Source organism: Lipotes vexillifer, unplaced genomic scaffold, assembly GCF_000442215.2.
Source record: "Lipotes vexillifer unplaced genomic scaffold, Lipotes_vexillifer_v1.1 scaffold84, whole genome shotgun sequence".
Taxonomy (NCBI): domain Eukaryota; kingdom Metazoa; phylum Chordata; class Mammalia; order Artiodactyla; family Lipotidae; genus Lipotes; species Lipotes vexillifer.
Window position 1 is genome coordinate 3,360,473 of NW_006783414.1, and position 13,722 is coordinate 3,374,194.

The following is a 13,722-nucleotide window of genomic DNA, read 5'->3' on the forward strand; positions in this document are numbered from 1 at the left end:
TTTTTTTTTTTTTTTTTTTTTTTTTTTGCGGTACGCGGGCCTCTCACTGCTGTGGCCTCTCCTGTAGCGGAGAACAGGCTCCGGACGCGCAGGCCCAGCGGCCATGGCTCACGGGCCCAGCCGCTCCGCGGCACGTGGGATCCTCCCGGGCCGGGGCACGAACCCGCGTCCCCTGCATCGGCAGGCAGACTCTCAACCACTGCGCCGCCAGGGAAGCCCTAAGAGGGCATTTTTATCTGCTTTCCCAACAGTAACATAAAACCAAGCTTATTTTAATGAATACTTAGCATCACTAGGGCTTATCATTGAGTTTAAAAGAGGATCGTGTTGCATCATGTAAAAAAAAAAAAAAAACGTATCTTTGCTTTAATTTATATTTTTGTTAGGCATTTTCCCATGTTTATTGTTCATTTTTTACTTTCCTTCTTATGACTTGTATATCCACAATAGCATTGTTTTCTAGCATGGTGATTAATGTCAGGTACAAACATAACGTAAGAGATAGTTTCATAATAAAAATAAGGCCTAAGAATTGTTGCATGCTTACCATGTGCGTTATACATAATCGTGTTTGTGTAAGTAATTTTGTTTCAACTTCACAGTAACACTATACGCCTGCTATCTGAGCCTTTTTTTTTTACATCTTTATTGGAGTATAATTGCTTTACAATGGTGTGTTAGTTTCTGCTTTATAAGAAAGTGAATCAGTTATACATAAACATATGTCCCCATATCTCCTCCCTCTTGCGTCTCCCTTTTAACATAGGAATATCAGCCTACATTATCCCGTATGCACTGAGTGGCGCGTAAAACAAAGTTCAAAGAAGGGATTTCGTTTGCATTTGCCCTGCACGCATTTCTGCTTACCCCCCAATAACACTAGCCTGCATTTATTAAGTATTTACATCAGGGAGTTGTGCAAGATATTTTACCTGTATTAACATCTCAGTTAAATGTTGCAATAACTCCATAACGTGGTTATTGTTCTTCCTGTTTTACCAATAAAGGAGCCAAGGCTCTGGGAAATGAAATAGTTTTTCTTAGTCAGTATGACCTGTAAGTTGTATAGGTGGGAATCCAGGGGTGCCAGCTGGCAAAGCCCGTCATTAAACACTGCTGCTGGGAGCCCTCTGTCTTTTCCCCCAGCTCCCCAGGTTTTGGTTTTTCGGCACCGTGTTCTTCTTAATCTGTTTCTTATACTTTTGTTTGGGGATCCTAGTGAATGCCTCTTGGGGCTTGTTGGGCTCCAGCTTCTAAAATGACTCCTGTTTGCTCTGCCATCTAGTTTTGCCACAAATACGCATATCACACACAGACACACACGTTCACAGTATCAGATGACAAACATTTTGTTCCAGACTGCTTTCCAGGATAGGAGAGCCTGGGCTTCAAGCAGCAAGGCCGTTTTATGTGGAACTCAGTTTTTAATGTCTGAGTTCTGTCACTGAAGGAGTTCTAGATTTTTTTTAACTTCTTCATTAAATACCACCTTCCTGTCGGTGTGCAGTATTCTTTCTTCTTATTTACATAAATAAGGCGGACCCGGATTTTAAGTTTACCATCACTAGGGCTTATTGTTAAAAGAAAAAAAATCTGTGTTGAATTATGTAAAAAAATGGTATCGTCGTTTTAATTTACAGATCATATTACACAATTTTAATAAGGTTGGCATTCTATTTTACATGTTTCAGGGACTCCATAGTCAAATCTGTTTTTTCTCTATGCAAATAAGCTTCAAACAAATGGTATTGCAATTCCCTACCCTTCGTATCTCCTTTCATGTTCTTCTTAATTTCCTTTTGGACCAGGTAAGGAACCGCATATTTGAATATCATTTGTGACTTAGGTTTTAAATGTGGTTGTGGTTTGTACTTAGAAAAACTGCCTGATACTGGAAAGGTACACTTTTGCAGTTTGTGTTTACCTACAAGTTCAAAGAGGCTGTTTCTTGTTTCAGTCTAGTCTCTTTTCAGAGTCTGGATAATACTGAACTGGTGCCTGTTCTACATCTGAAATGGGGGGTAGCTGAAGGTCCATGACTTGGGTATCCCCGAAGGTCAGTGATGGGTCCCTCATCTGACTCTCCTCTCCCCCTTGGATCCTGTGTTTTCAGCCACTCAGCCTAGACTGCAAGGTGCAAAGAGCTCTGCACTTACCCAGCTCCCCTGGCCATTTCTCCACAATATGCCCTTTAAACATTTGTCCAGTCTCTGATTTAATACCATCCAAGGGGGATCAAGGTGCCTGAGCGACACCGTCCCGTGTCTATATAAGTCAAGGGCTAGGAATCATCCCTATCTTTCAGTGAAAGCTGTCCCCTCTATAGTTCTCACTCTTGTGTGTTTCTTTTGAACTCTACATACTGCCAAGATAAGCTGACTATTATCAAATATTGTCAGTGGCCTGTCTTAAACAGAGAAATCTAGAGGTGTTTGTGTGGAAGTTGTAAAATTGGAACAGAAAAATAACCACCTTAAACTCACCATTCCATCATTTGACAGGCACTTTCTAATGGAATGGTGAAGTGTTTCTCTAGGTTGAGTGCCATAAATGGTCAAGCTGTTGGTTTACATCATGACCCAATCCAGACTAGAGTGAGGTCTCCCTAGGCTTCAGCACTGGTAGCTCTGTGTCCCCAGGTCCATCTTCCTGGACCAATCCTGGGCATTCTGAGAAGCCCTGCAGTGAGGGATCTCTTCCTGGATCAGGAGTGCTATTCCCAGTGTATCTGCAACATAATAACATCTACCTAGAATGGAGAGAGCCTCCCAGGCAGTGAGATTATCATATACAAAGGCAGTGAGATTACACAGTGTTACCTCATTTTTGTAACAACACTGTAAAAGATACCCTGCATTTATCTCAAGTTCCGGGAGCCAGGAACAAGGGCCATAGATCACACCATGATTTTAAATACAAGAATCGGTGGAACATTTGAGGCAATCACCGCTTCACCCATGTGACTTTGCTTTGCAATTCCAAATCATTTATGATCCTTCCACATACACACAATTTTTCTGATGGTGGAGAACAGCAGAAATTTCACTAGACTTGGAACTGAATGCCTCTAGGTTTGAGTCTTGCTTGTGCCTCTTACAAGTCTTATCTACTTGGGAAAATCCTATAATCTGTTTAAACCTTGGTTTCCTCTTGGGGATAATAATACATGACCTGCAGAATGTTTGTGAGGCTTCAACGTTCTAAAGTATGTGAATATTCAAAGCATAGGACTTAGAACATAAAGTATATTCATAATATGTCCTGCCTGCCTGTCTTGTCTTTATTCCCTCCCCTCGCTTCTTCTTTCTCTCTTTTCTTCATTTTCAGCCCTTCCATATTTCTTCCACGCAAAGTCTAGTTATTAGTGAAATCCACCATTTTCTATGAAGCACAGCCTTGCTTTGGAAAGCTAATATGAATCCTGTGATGTGGTAAAGTTGTCGTTACGGGTTAGGGATAGGCAAAATGCAGAATGGAAAGTAAATAGAAATGTCCTTTGAGATTATGAACATGCAGTGACATTTTTGAAGACCAAGCAGTTGTGAGTTTGGGTTGCAGATTTATAATCCAGTTCTCACCAGAGTACTCAGTGACCTCCATCCCTGCCTTCCCCCTCTCGTTCACGTGACTCTCGCTTCTTCTAAAGCATTAGTTCTCAAAATGTGATCCCTGGAAGAGTGGTATCAACATCACCTGGGAACTTATTAGAGGTGCTGATTTGGGGGCCCCACTCCAGACCTACTAGGTCAGAAATTCTGGGAGTGGGACCCAGCTATCTATGTTGTAAAGTGCCCTCCAAGTGATTCCGGTGAGCACTCAAATTTGAGAACTACTGCCCTTCACCAACACAGCTCAGGTTGTCCCTCCTGCACCAGGGTGGGAAAGGCAGCACAGGAACTTGACACTGGATTGTCAAAGCTTTTCAAATAGGTCTCATACCATGTAAGCTACAGGTTAGCTAACTAAATTCACTCCCCCAGGCTATCACTCTGATATGGGTGAAGGATGTTGATTCATCTGACGTGAATCTGCAAATATTTCTCCAATAAATGCTTTTGAAGTATCTGAGTTAAATAAACATTTGCAATGAACCCAGACTTTTTCACTTGGCCTCTTTCATCAAGTCCCTATCAAAAATCTTCTCTTGGACAGCGCTCACAGGAGATTTTGAAGACAAGACAGGCTTATAACTCCTGTTTCCCAGGTCACAGGATTCATGTGCTATGAGAATCGCACAGCTGCATATTTGCATAGCTATCACCCTTTTCCCAAAGCATTTACAGCAAACATTTCTTCTTCAAAACAAATGGATATAGGCCATTTTAATGCCCACAACTGTCCTGTAATGTATCAGAAATTTTTATTTATAAATCAGAAAATCAAAATGAACATTGGTTACTATAAAAGATGCTGTTGATTTCCTATTCCACATCCCCAAACTCACCACTGAGTTCACCTGAAGCTGACAACTTCTCACTCCAGGTACTTTTCCATTCATAGACAAGGCAGCCTTAAAGTGCCAGGGGCAATTCTCAAACAGTGAGAGAAAAGAATCAGTGGATAAATATCCCAGCTGCCCTGTCTCTTGGCAGGACAATTCTGAGCTGCATTTTACAGGATTACTGAGATGGTCTCCAGAAGGACTGAGCGCCAGAGGCACACAGTGGTAATGGCTCATTTTGACACTCTGTTGCTTTGTCTTCCTTCTCCTATCTCACTTTCTGCATTCCCACTGTTATTTGGGATCAAGTTCCAAACAAACTCATTGCTCCAAGTTTTTGTTATAAGATCTGTTTCAGGAACTCATAAGGAGACAGTTGGGTGATTTGATCAAGGTTGTACATATAGTTAAGGCAGACTAGGATCCATTCTTTTTCTTCTATATTTCAAAGAAAGAGCATGATCTTAATGTTGACTTTAGTACTTAACTGTTTTTGCCAGTATCCCCCTAGAGCCTAGCATTGTGCAAATATTGAATACATAAGAGATGATTGAAACTTATTTGGTAAATCAGTAGTTATTGGATTCTTAACACTCCCCCAACCCACAAGTTTTTGTATAGTAAGTTACTTTCACAGTACACTTTTCATAAATCCTATTAGTGTAGATTTTCCCAACACCTAAGTAGCAAAGGCAAGAACATATGGCATAAGTTCTTAATTTGTTGAATAATGAGTAAATCATGTAGTACAGTTTAGAATAGGATATAAGGGCCTAAAATTTTGAATCCCATCAAAGGTCACATCACTGGTTATTAGTAATGCAGGCAGGACTAATGGCCCAGCCCCTTCAGGCTTTATCTAGTACTTTGCCTATTCCATCTCATAATGCCCATTAAGGCCCAATGTTTTTCTAATACTTTTTAATCACTGGAAGAAAAATTATATCATTTAGAGCAATCTGTTATTATGGGTACTATTCAAAGAATGTAATTATCCAGAATAAATTTAGAAAAAGCTAGTTTGAGTTTTTGGACAAATGAGGTTTTTTTGGCAGCTGAATGTGAAAGGTGTAGTGACTGATACAATGAGCACTTTGGCTGGATTGTGACCAGAGCACAGCTCCAAACAAGGCCCTTCTGGAAACTATAGTAATCTCCAAGCTACACCATTCTGAAATGACGGCAGTGTCTTACGACACTCTTTTATCTATCAGTCAATAAGCATGTTTTGGACATCTGTTATGTGCAGAGCCGTAGGCGAGGTGCTACTCCAAAAATATGTATGATGAGTCTTTTCCAACAAGGAGATGATAAATTACCTTATATCCATTTCTTGCCATCTTCCACCACCACCCCAAATACAAGCCATCACCCTAATGTAAGACACTAACTATGTTATGTATGTAATTGAAACAGCTCCTGACCTGATATTTGTCTTACAGTTTTGGTAAATACCCTTTACCAAGATATGGAAGTTCTCTTTTGTGTTTTTTAACTTTGTCATGAATGGATATTGAAACATCAAATAATTATTCTCCATCTATTAAGATAATCATAGGATTTTTTTCCTTTAATCTATTAATATGATAAACTATTTAAATTATTTTTCTAATGTTAAACCAACCTTGATTTCCCTGAGGGGGAAAAAAAAACAAGTTCATCATGATATATTCCTATTTTTATACATTACTGGATTAGGTTGGCTGATAGTTTGTTTAGGTTTTGCGCTATGTTCATGAGAGACACAGCTTGTAAGTTTCCTTTATTCTTCTAGTTTTCTCAGGTGTCGTTACCAAGATTATTCTGGCCTCATAAAATGGTTTTAGAAGTATTCTTTCTTTTTATGTTCTGAAGAATTTATTTAAGATTAGAAGTATTTGTCCCTTGAATATTTGGTAAAACTTATCCAGATAACCATTGGACCTGATGTTTTCTTTGTAATGAGATTTTAAACTACTGGTTTGATTTCTTTAATGTTTATAGAAATAATTAAGTTTTCTACTTACTGGGTAAGGTTTTATAAGTTTTGTAGGAATCTGTCTTTTTATCTGTGCATTTATAGGGATGTATTATAGGGTTTTTATCTATGCATGTTTTAAGGATGTGTCTATTTTATCTAGACTGCAGTGTTCATTAATATACAGTTGTTCTTAATATTCCCATTATCTTTTAAATCTCTTCAATAACTGCATTTGTATCTCCTTGTCTTAGTCCATTAGGGTTCCTATAACAAAATACCACAGGCTGAGTAGCTTTTAAAAAAGTGACGTTTATGTCTCACAGTTTTTGAGGCTGGAAGTTTGAGATCAGGGTGCCACCAAGGTCAGGTGAGGGCCCTCTTCTGGATCATAGATTTCTCATTGTATCTTCATGTGGTGGAAGGGACAAGGGAGCTCTCTGTGGCCTCTTTTATAAGGGCACTAATCTCAATTATAAGCGTTCTGCCCTCATGACCTGATCACTTCAGAGGCCCCACTTTTTAATGCCATCAGCTTGGGAATTAGGATTTCAACATATGAATTTGAGGGGACACATGCATTCAGACCTTAGCATCCCCTTTTCACTTTCTGACCAATTTTGCTAGGCATTTATTCATTTTATTATTATTTATTTTAATGAACCACCTTTGACTTTGTTAAGTCTTGCTATTATTATACATATTTCCTAATTTAGTGTGCCAAATATTTCCTAGGGAGTAACCTAGGGATCTACATCTGTGCAAGGAGTGAGGAAAGAAGCAGGATTGGGCAGAGGGAGACACTGAGAAGCAATTCCAGCTTCGTCAGAGACTCCACCAACCTCATGGGGATCTCTGGAGCTAAAATGGCCCCGCAGAGTTGTCCTACATTGGGCCAAAATGGCTGGGTCTATGTACTCTGCTTTAATCAGTCATTGGATGTGGGCTGCCCCAAGGAGTATGACCTTGGATGAGGCACCTCTCTTCAGCTTAGGCAATCATAGAAGATGATACCTGTATTCAGTCAGCTAGCAACATTCCCAGGAAATGTATCTTTCCTTGAAGCATCACTTCATCAACAGGTCTTTATTATTTTCTTCCTTTACTTTTTCCATTTTCTTTCTAGCCTCTTGAATTAGAGATCTACCTTATTAATTGTCTACTCTTCCTCTTTTCTAATATAAACATTTGGGCTGAAGTTTCCTCTAAATGCTGCTTTAGCTGCATCCAACAAATTTTGGTGTGTAGTATCTTTATTGATTCTATTTATGAATTAATTAAGTGGGTTTCTAAATTTCCACACACAAGTGATTTGTAGTTATATTTTTATTATTTCCTAGTTAATAGAATTTTCAGTAGGTCTTCTAGCTTGTAGCTAAATTGACAGTTTTGAATTGGAAACCTATTCACATCAATTCAAGGTTTAAAATCCCTTAAAAGCCTCCCCACTGCTTACAAAATAAAGTCTAAAGTATTTAATGTAACTTAAAGGCTCTTCCTGATATGGCTTATGCTTACTTCTCTCCCACTGCTCCTGTACTTTCTTGTTATTATTTAGCCCCAGTTTTCTTTAATTTTCTCCATGTGGGTATGGTCTTGGGTATGGTCATGCCCTCTTTTACCTAACTTAACCTTTAAGTATAATCTTTATATTTCCACTTTTTGAAATTACTCTTAACAGCCCTGCATAGATTAGGTACTTTCCCTATGTGTTTCCATGTTCTCCCCACCCCTCGGCCCTAACCTCCCTGTATTTAAATTGCTTATCCAATGGGCTATATATTTTATTAGACTGTAAACTTCAGGATCAAGAACCATGCATATCTAATTCTCTACTGTACTTCTAATTCATTACCTGCTATATGTAGGTATTCAATAATTATTTATCAAATAATAGTGATGATAACCATCAATTATTAGATAATTACTATTTTTCTAGAAATTATGTAGAGATTAGTGTGGTCAGCAGGATATTGGCCTCCCATAACATCCATGTTTAGAACCTATGACTATATTGTGTCACATGACAAGGGAGCATTAAGGTTGAAGATGGAATTAAAGCTGTTAATCAGTTGACTTGAGTAGGAAGATAATCTTGGATTATCTGGGTGGATCCAGTGTAATCGTAGGGTTCTTATAAGTGAAAGAGGGAGGCAGAAGAGGCAGTGTCCGAGGGCTACAGCTTGAGAAAGACTCAACCAGCCATTGCTGGCTTTGAAGATGGAAAGGGCCCATAAACCAAGGAATATAGTCAGCCTTTAGAAACTGGAAAAGGCAAAGAACTCAATTGTCTCCTAAGACTTCAGAAAATAAATATGCATCACTATCAACATTTTAGTTTTAGCCCAGTAAGACCATTTCAGATTTTCAACCTTCAGAACTATAAAATAAGAACATACGTAGTAGCAGAATGCTTAGCAGAATTGTGCCTTAAAGTTATGTGGAAAACAAAACTTGTAAATAATTAACTTGGAAATTTAGCTGATCAGGTTTCCAAGCAAGATGTTGAAAGTTCAGCTTGGTTTCATCTTGCTGCTCATAATAAAATGTGAAATAAAAAGAGAGATAGATTGCAGGAAGACTGTTAGGCAAGTAGGTTCCAGGACTTGATGATTTGGGACATTTTTAGCCTATCTACTTACGTAAGAGACCTTACGGAATGATATAGTAGGTGGAAGAGTAATACAGAAAAAAATTAAATTATTGTGTAAAGCTGACATAAGAATATTTAACTTCAAGAGAGTCCAAGTAGATGGGTTGAAGGGGCCCAGAAAGATGAGAAATGTGGAAATTAAGATAGACAAAATAGATTAAGCAAAACAGCGGGCAGCTGTGGACTGAGGAGAAATAGTAGCCAGCGTCAAGTTCCCAAGAGCTGGAATGACCCAGAGACAGATAAATTGAGGTGTCTAAGAGCCAACATTAAGTTGCTTGTTGTGGTGACCTGTGAGATGTTTCCTGCTCCTCTTTCTGTTGCTTCAAAACTTCAGTTAAGTCTGTTGAAAGGGAGGAGCAGTTAAATTCTACAGGACCAAAAAGAGACGTCACTAGAAAGAGGTAAGACACAGAGCAGAAGAAAAAAAAATTATAGAAAATGGGATAATCACCCCCTGGTGGTCCAAGAAATAGTTGGGGAAGGGTTAGGATGGAGAGAACTTTGGGTTTCCATCTCTGTGAGATATCAAGTCTTGATTTTATTTAAGGCAGTAAAGGACACAGAGACCTCAGTAACCTGAAATATTGGCACCTGGCATCTGGATCCACTAAGAAAATCAGGATCCACTAAGAAAATCAGGATCCACTAAGAAAATCACATCAGAAATGAACGTTTCATCTTATTTGCTTCACCATCAAGAAAAATAAAATAACAGTGGTGCCATTTGGGATGCTCCATTCCCATTTCTCATTACTTTTCCATGTAGGAGCTTAATCTCAGGTCCCTCTCCAAGTGGGAAGAAGGAAACTAATGCAATCCAGAGATAGTGCAACATGACATAAACAAGTAAATTGTTCAGTGGCTCTGGTCTTGACATTTGCTGCAATGACTTCACTCTACTCCAAGGTTACTGAAGGCTTCGACTGAGATGTCTCCTTCAAAACCATGTGGTTAGAGAACTAGTTGTCCATACTAAGTGTTCTAATTCCTGGTACAGCCAGAAAAGTGCTTTCCAATCCCAATACAGAGCTAATTGTGCCAAAATTGAACATCATCATCAATTATGTGACTTTTACATTGGTCATCCATTATTTTCCTTAGCACTGAAAAGTTTATTTTGCTTCATGTGGTGCATTTTAGAGACGAATGAAATTTAAATTCCTCCAAAATTTTGTTTCAGTCAGTATGTCTCTTTCTCTCTCCCTCTTTATCTCTCTCTAAAATATAAAGCAATAGCATTAAGGAGATGTTTGCAGCAAGAAGACATTGTCTCACCATCTTAATGCTACTATCCTTGTTTATTTGTATCCCAATGTTTGAATTTAATCCCATTTTACATATTTTCAACATATTATATGATTTGCTATTTTCTCTTAATGTCGTGTTGCAAACATCTCCTCATGCTTCCATAGCCTGCATGATTATTATTCTTAAACTACATAGTTTACCATAATTTGTAAGCTACTTAGGATCTTCAGTTTGTTCTATTATATATAATGCTACAACAGACTATTTAATGCTCTTATTGTTTCTTTGCTGTAGAATAATCTCCTTAGCATGAATTGATTAGGATACAATAGTTGGTTCATTACTTTAATGTATCTTTTAAACTCATATCAACTACTGTTCTTGATTTCAAGACTCAGATATTAAAACAAACAAACAAAAAAACACGCTCTCCTCTTGCCTCCTGACATATGCACCTTGAAATGATATTGGGTTTGCCAGTCTTATTGCTTAATACCAATAACAATGGTAACTTTTTAATATGTTATACTCAATTCAGAGGATATGATCCCTTCAACATATGGAACACTACTTTATCCAGCATCTTTCTTTTCTGACCTTTACTTTTAAGATGCAATTTGGAATGGTTGGTATTTATCTTTGCTGATTTGACTGGTTGTTGTGGTTAGTAGTGATGTTCCTATAGAATTCATATCATTTCCAAAATTACTGTGCATTTCCATCTACTATTGGGAAACTCACATACCAAAATGCTACAGAAAAACAGCTGTCACTAATGGAGACCTTTTTAAGCTCTACCCCAGGAAATAGGATGTTTGGTGACTGCAAAGATACGTTAAAGCTGAAGTCATCTTTTCAGCTCTGTCAGTTGTCTGAGATATACTTGTCGTCCAGAGTTACATCAACGTGGATAAGTAATCAGTTACCATCTGTTGATGGCTCTGACTAAGCTTAGAGAGATCAAGCAGTAAGACTAGATATGGAGGAATAGTTCCTGAAAGACTGGAATGAGGCCTTCTGTGCAAACATAATGAAGTACAAGATCATTGGAAAGGGCCAGTTGTTTATCCTTTTTCTGTAGAATTTTAAAAGTTGACATCAAATTCATAATGATTGAACACATCCTCTGTAGTCCTCTCAGCAACAGATTTCCCAGACAGTCTCATCCTTGTATCTGTTCCCAGGAGACCTAGCACTACTTAAATTACTCTTGATTTAACTTGTCCCTTTTATTCACTGTAAGCTATCTGAGGGTACAGAGTTTGTTGTTTTTTTTTTTTAATTTGGGCCATATATGTGCCTTAGCACATAGCAAACCCTAGAAATAACTCTTGAACGTATGAATGAGAAGTTGGCCTATATCAGTGGCAGTATCTACCTTTATGGATTACATCATGCACTCTGTATTTTCAAAATGAGTTTGATAACCACCAAGGCTACAACTTTTTAATCTTTCCAAGTTAAAAACCAAAAATAGAGCAAATGCTTCCAGCAAATTCCTACTGGACCCAAAGACCTGTTGATAACAACTGTAAACTGAAAACAAAATAGAACAAAACAAAACAACAATGACATGAAGACACTGGAGAGTAAATGAACATAGGCTAATTCTGTAGGGTAAATAAAACTTGGAGAAAGGAATGGTGTGGGGTGAGTTATCTACTTTTTATGGCTTTTAGCTTGATGGAAGACTGAATCAGTGCCATGTAGGGTAGTTAACACTCCAGTGGAAAATATGTAGTATTTCTGATGATGGCAGAATTCAGGGAAACCAAGGCCATTAAAAAGCGACTGGTTGAAGGATTTCTGGAAACAAGAGAGCCAGAGAAAAGGAGTCCACAATTTTAGCTGAGGGCTGAACAATTCCAGTGTTAGGCAGACTAAAACAACATAGCTAAAGAACTGAACTGAACAGAACTGCTACTCAAGAGACAACCTTTACAATTTGAGTCTAATTAAGTTAATTTCCACTTAAAACATCAAAACTTTTGGAGGAATATAACAGAGTTCAAGATATAATCCAATATTATTATTTGATGTATTTTTTAGAAATAGGAAAATATTCTCATTTTCAAGAAAAAAGACAATTATGGAGACCAAACCCCAGATAACCCCACTGCCAGAATTCTAAGAAAATGGACTTTAAAGCAGATATTATAACTGTGTTCAGTGAAGTAAAGGAAAATATGGTCATATGAATGAAAATATTGGAAATCTCAGTAAAGAAATAGAAACCAGAAAAAAGAAACAAAAATATGCTAGAAATTTTAAAAATAATTGAAATAAAATTTTTAGTAGATGAGCTTAACAACAAAATGAAGATAAAAGAAAAAAGTCTTTCTCTGTTTTGAAGATAGATTAATAGAAATTATCCAGTCTAAAGGAAACCTGTGGGTCCATATCAGAAGGTCTAACCTGTATGTAATTGGAGTCAGACAAAAGGAAATGAAGAATGACACAGAAATTTTATTTTTTAAAAATTGCTAAAAATTCCTCAATTTCATGAGACTTAAATTTCCTGATTTATGAAGCTCAGTAAACCCCAAACAGAATAAATACAAAGAAAACACATAGGCACATTATAAGTAAACCACTGAACACCAAAGACAAATATAAATATATAAAGCAGCCAGAGAAAAAATGACACATTGCTTATAGAGGGACAACAATTTAAATGACAGCTATGGAGGTCAAAAGACAAAAAAAAAACCCCAAAAACATGATCTTTAAAGTGTTGGGAAAAAAAGCTGTCAACACAAACGTCTATATCCAGTAAATATATCCTTCAAGAAAAACTTATATAAAGACATTTTCAGAAAAAGAAAAGCTAAGAACTATAACAAAGGCTAGAATAATTCCTTTATACTAAAGGAAATAAGAGAGGGAGATTCAGATCTCCAGGAACAAATCAAAAGTAACAGAAACTGTAAATATCTGTGTAAATATAAAAAATAATGTCTCTGTTTCTTTAAAGTGCGTATGATTGGTTTACAACAAAACTTATAACATTGTCTTGTGGGATTTATAATATATAGAGACATTATATGACAACTGTGGTGGAAAGAAATGGATTTGCATGGGTGTTCATGTTCTACATTTTGTCTGAAATGTAACAATATGGATTCTAAATATATTATAAAAACTAAGAATATATATATTTGTAATTCCTAGACCAGCCACTAAAAATTTATACAAAGAGGTGTGAGATGACTCTAGCAAGTAATATGCAAAAGAGGAGTACAGTATCATTAGAAGGCAAGATCTACTAGGGAAGAGATTTTTGTCTATTGCTTTATTCCTGCAACAGTGCCTGACACAAGGTTGATGCGCCCTCTCTCTCTCTCTCCCTCTCTCTCTCTCCCTCCCTCTCTCCCTCTCTCTCTCTCTCTCTCTCTCTCTCTCTCTCTCTCTCTCTCTCTC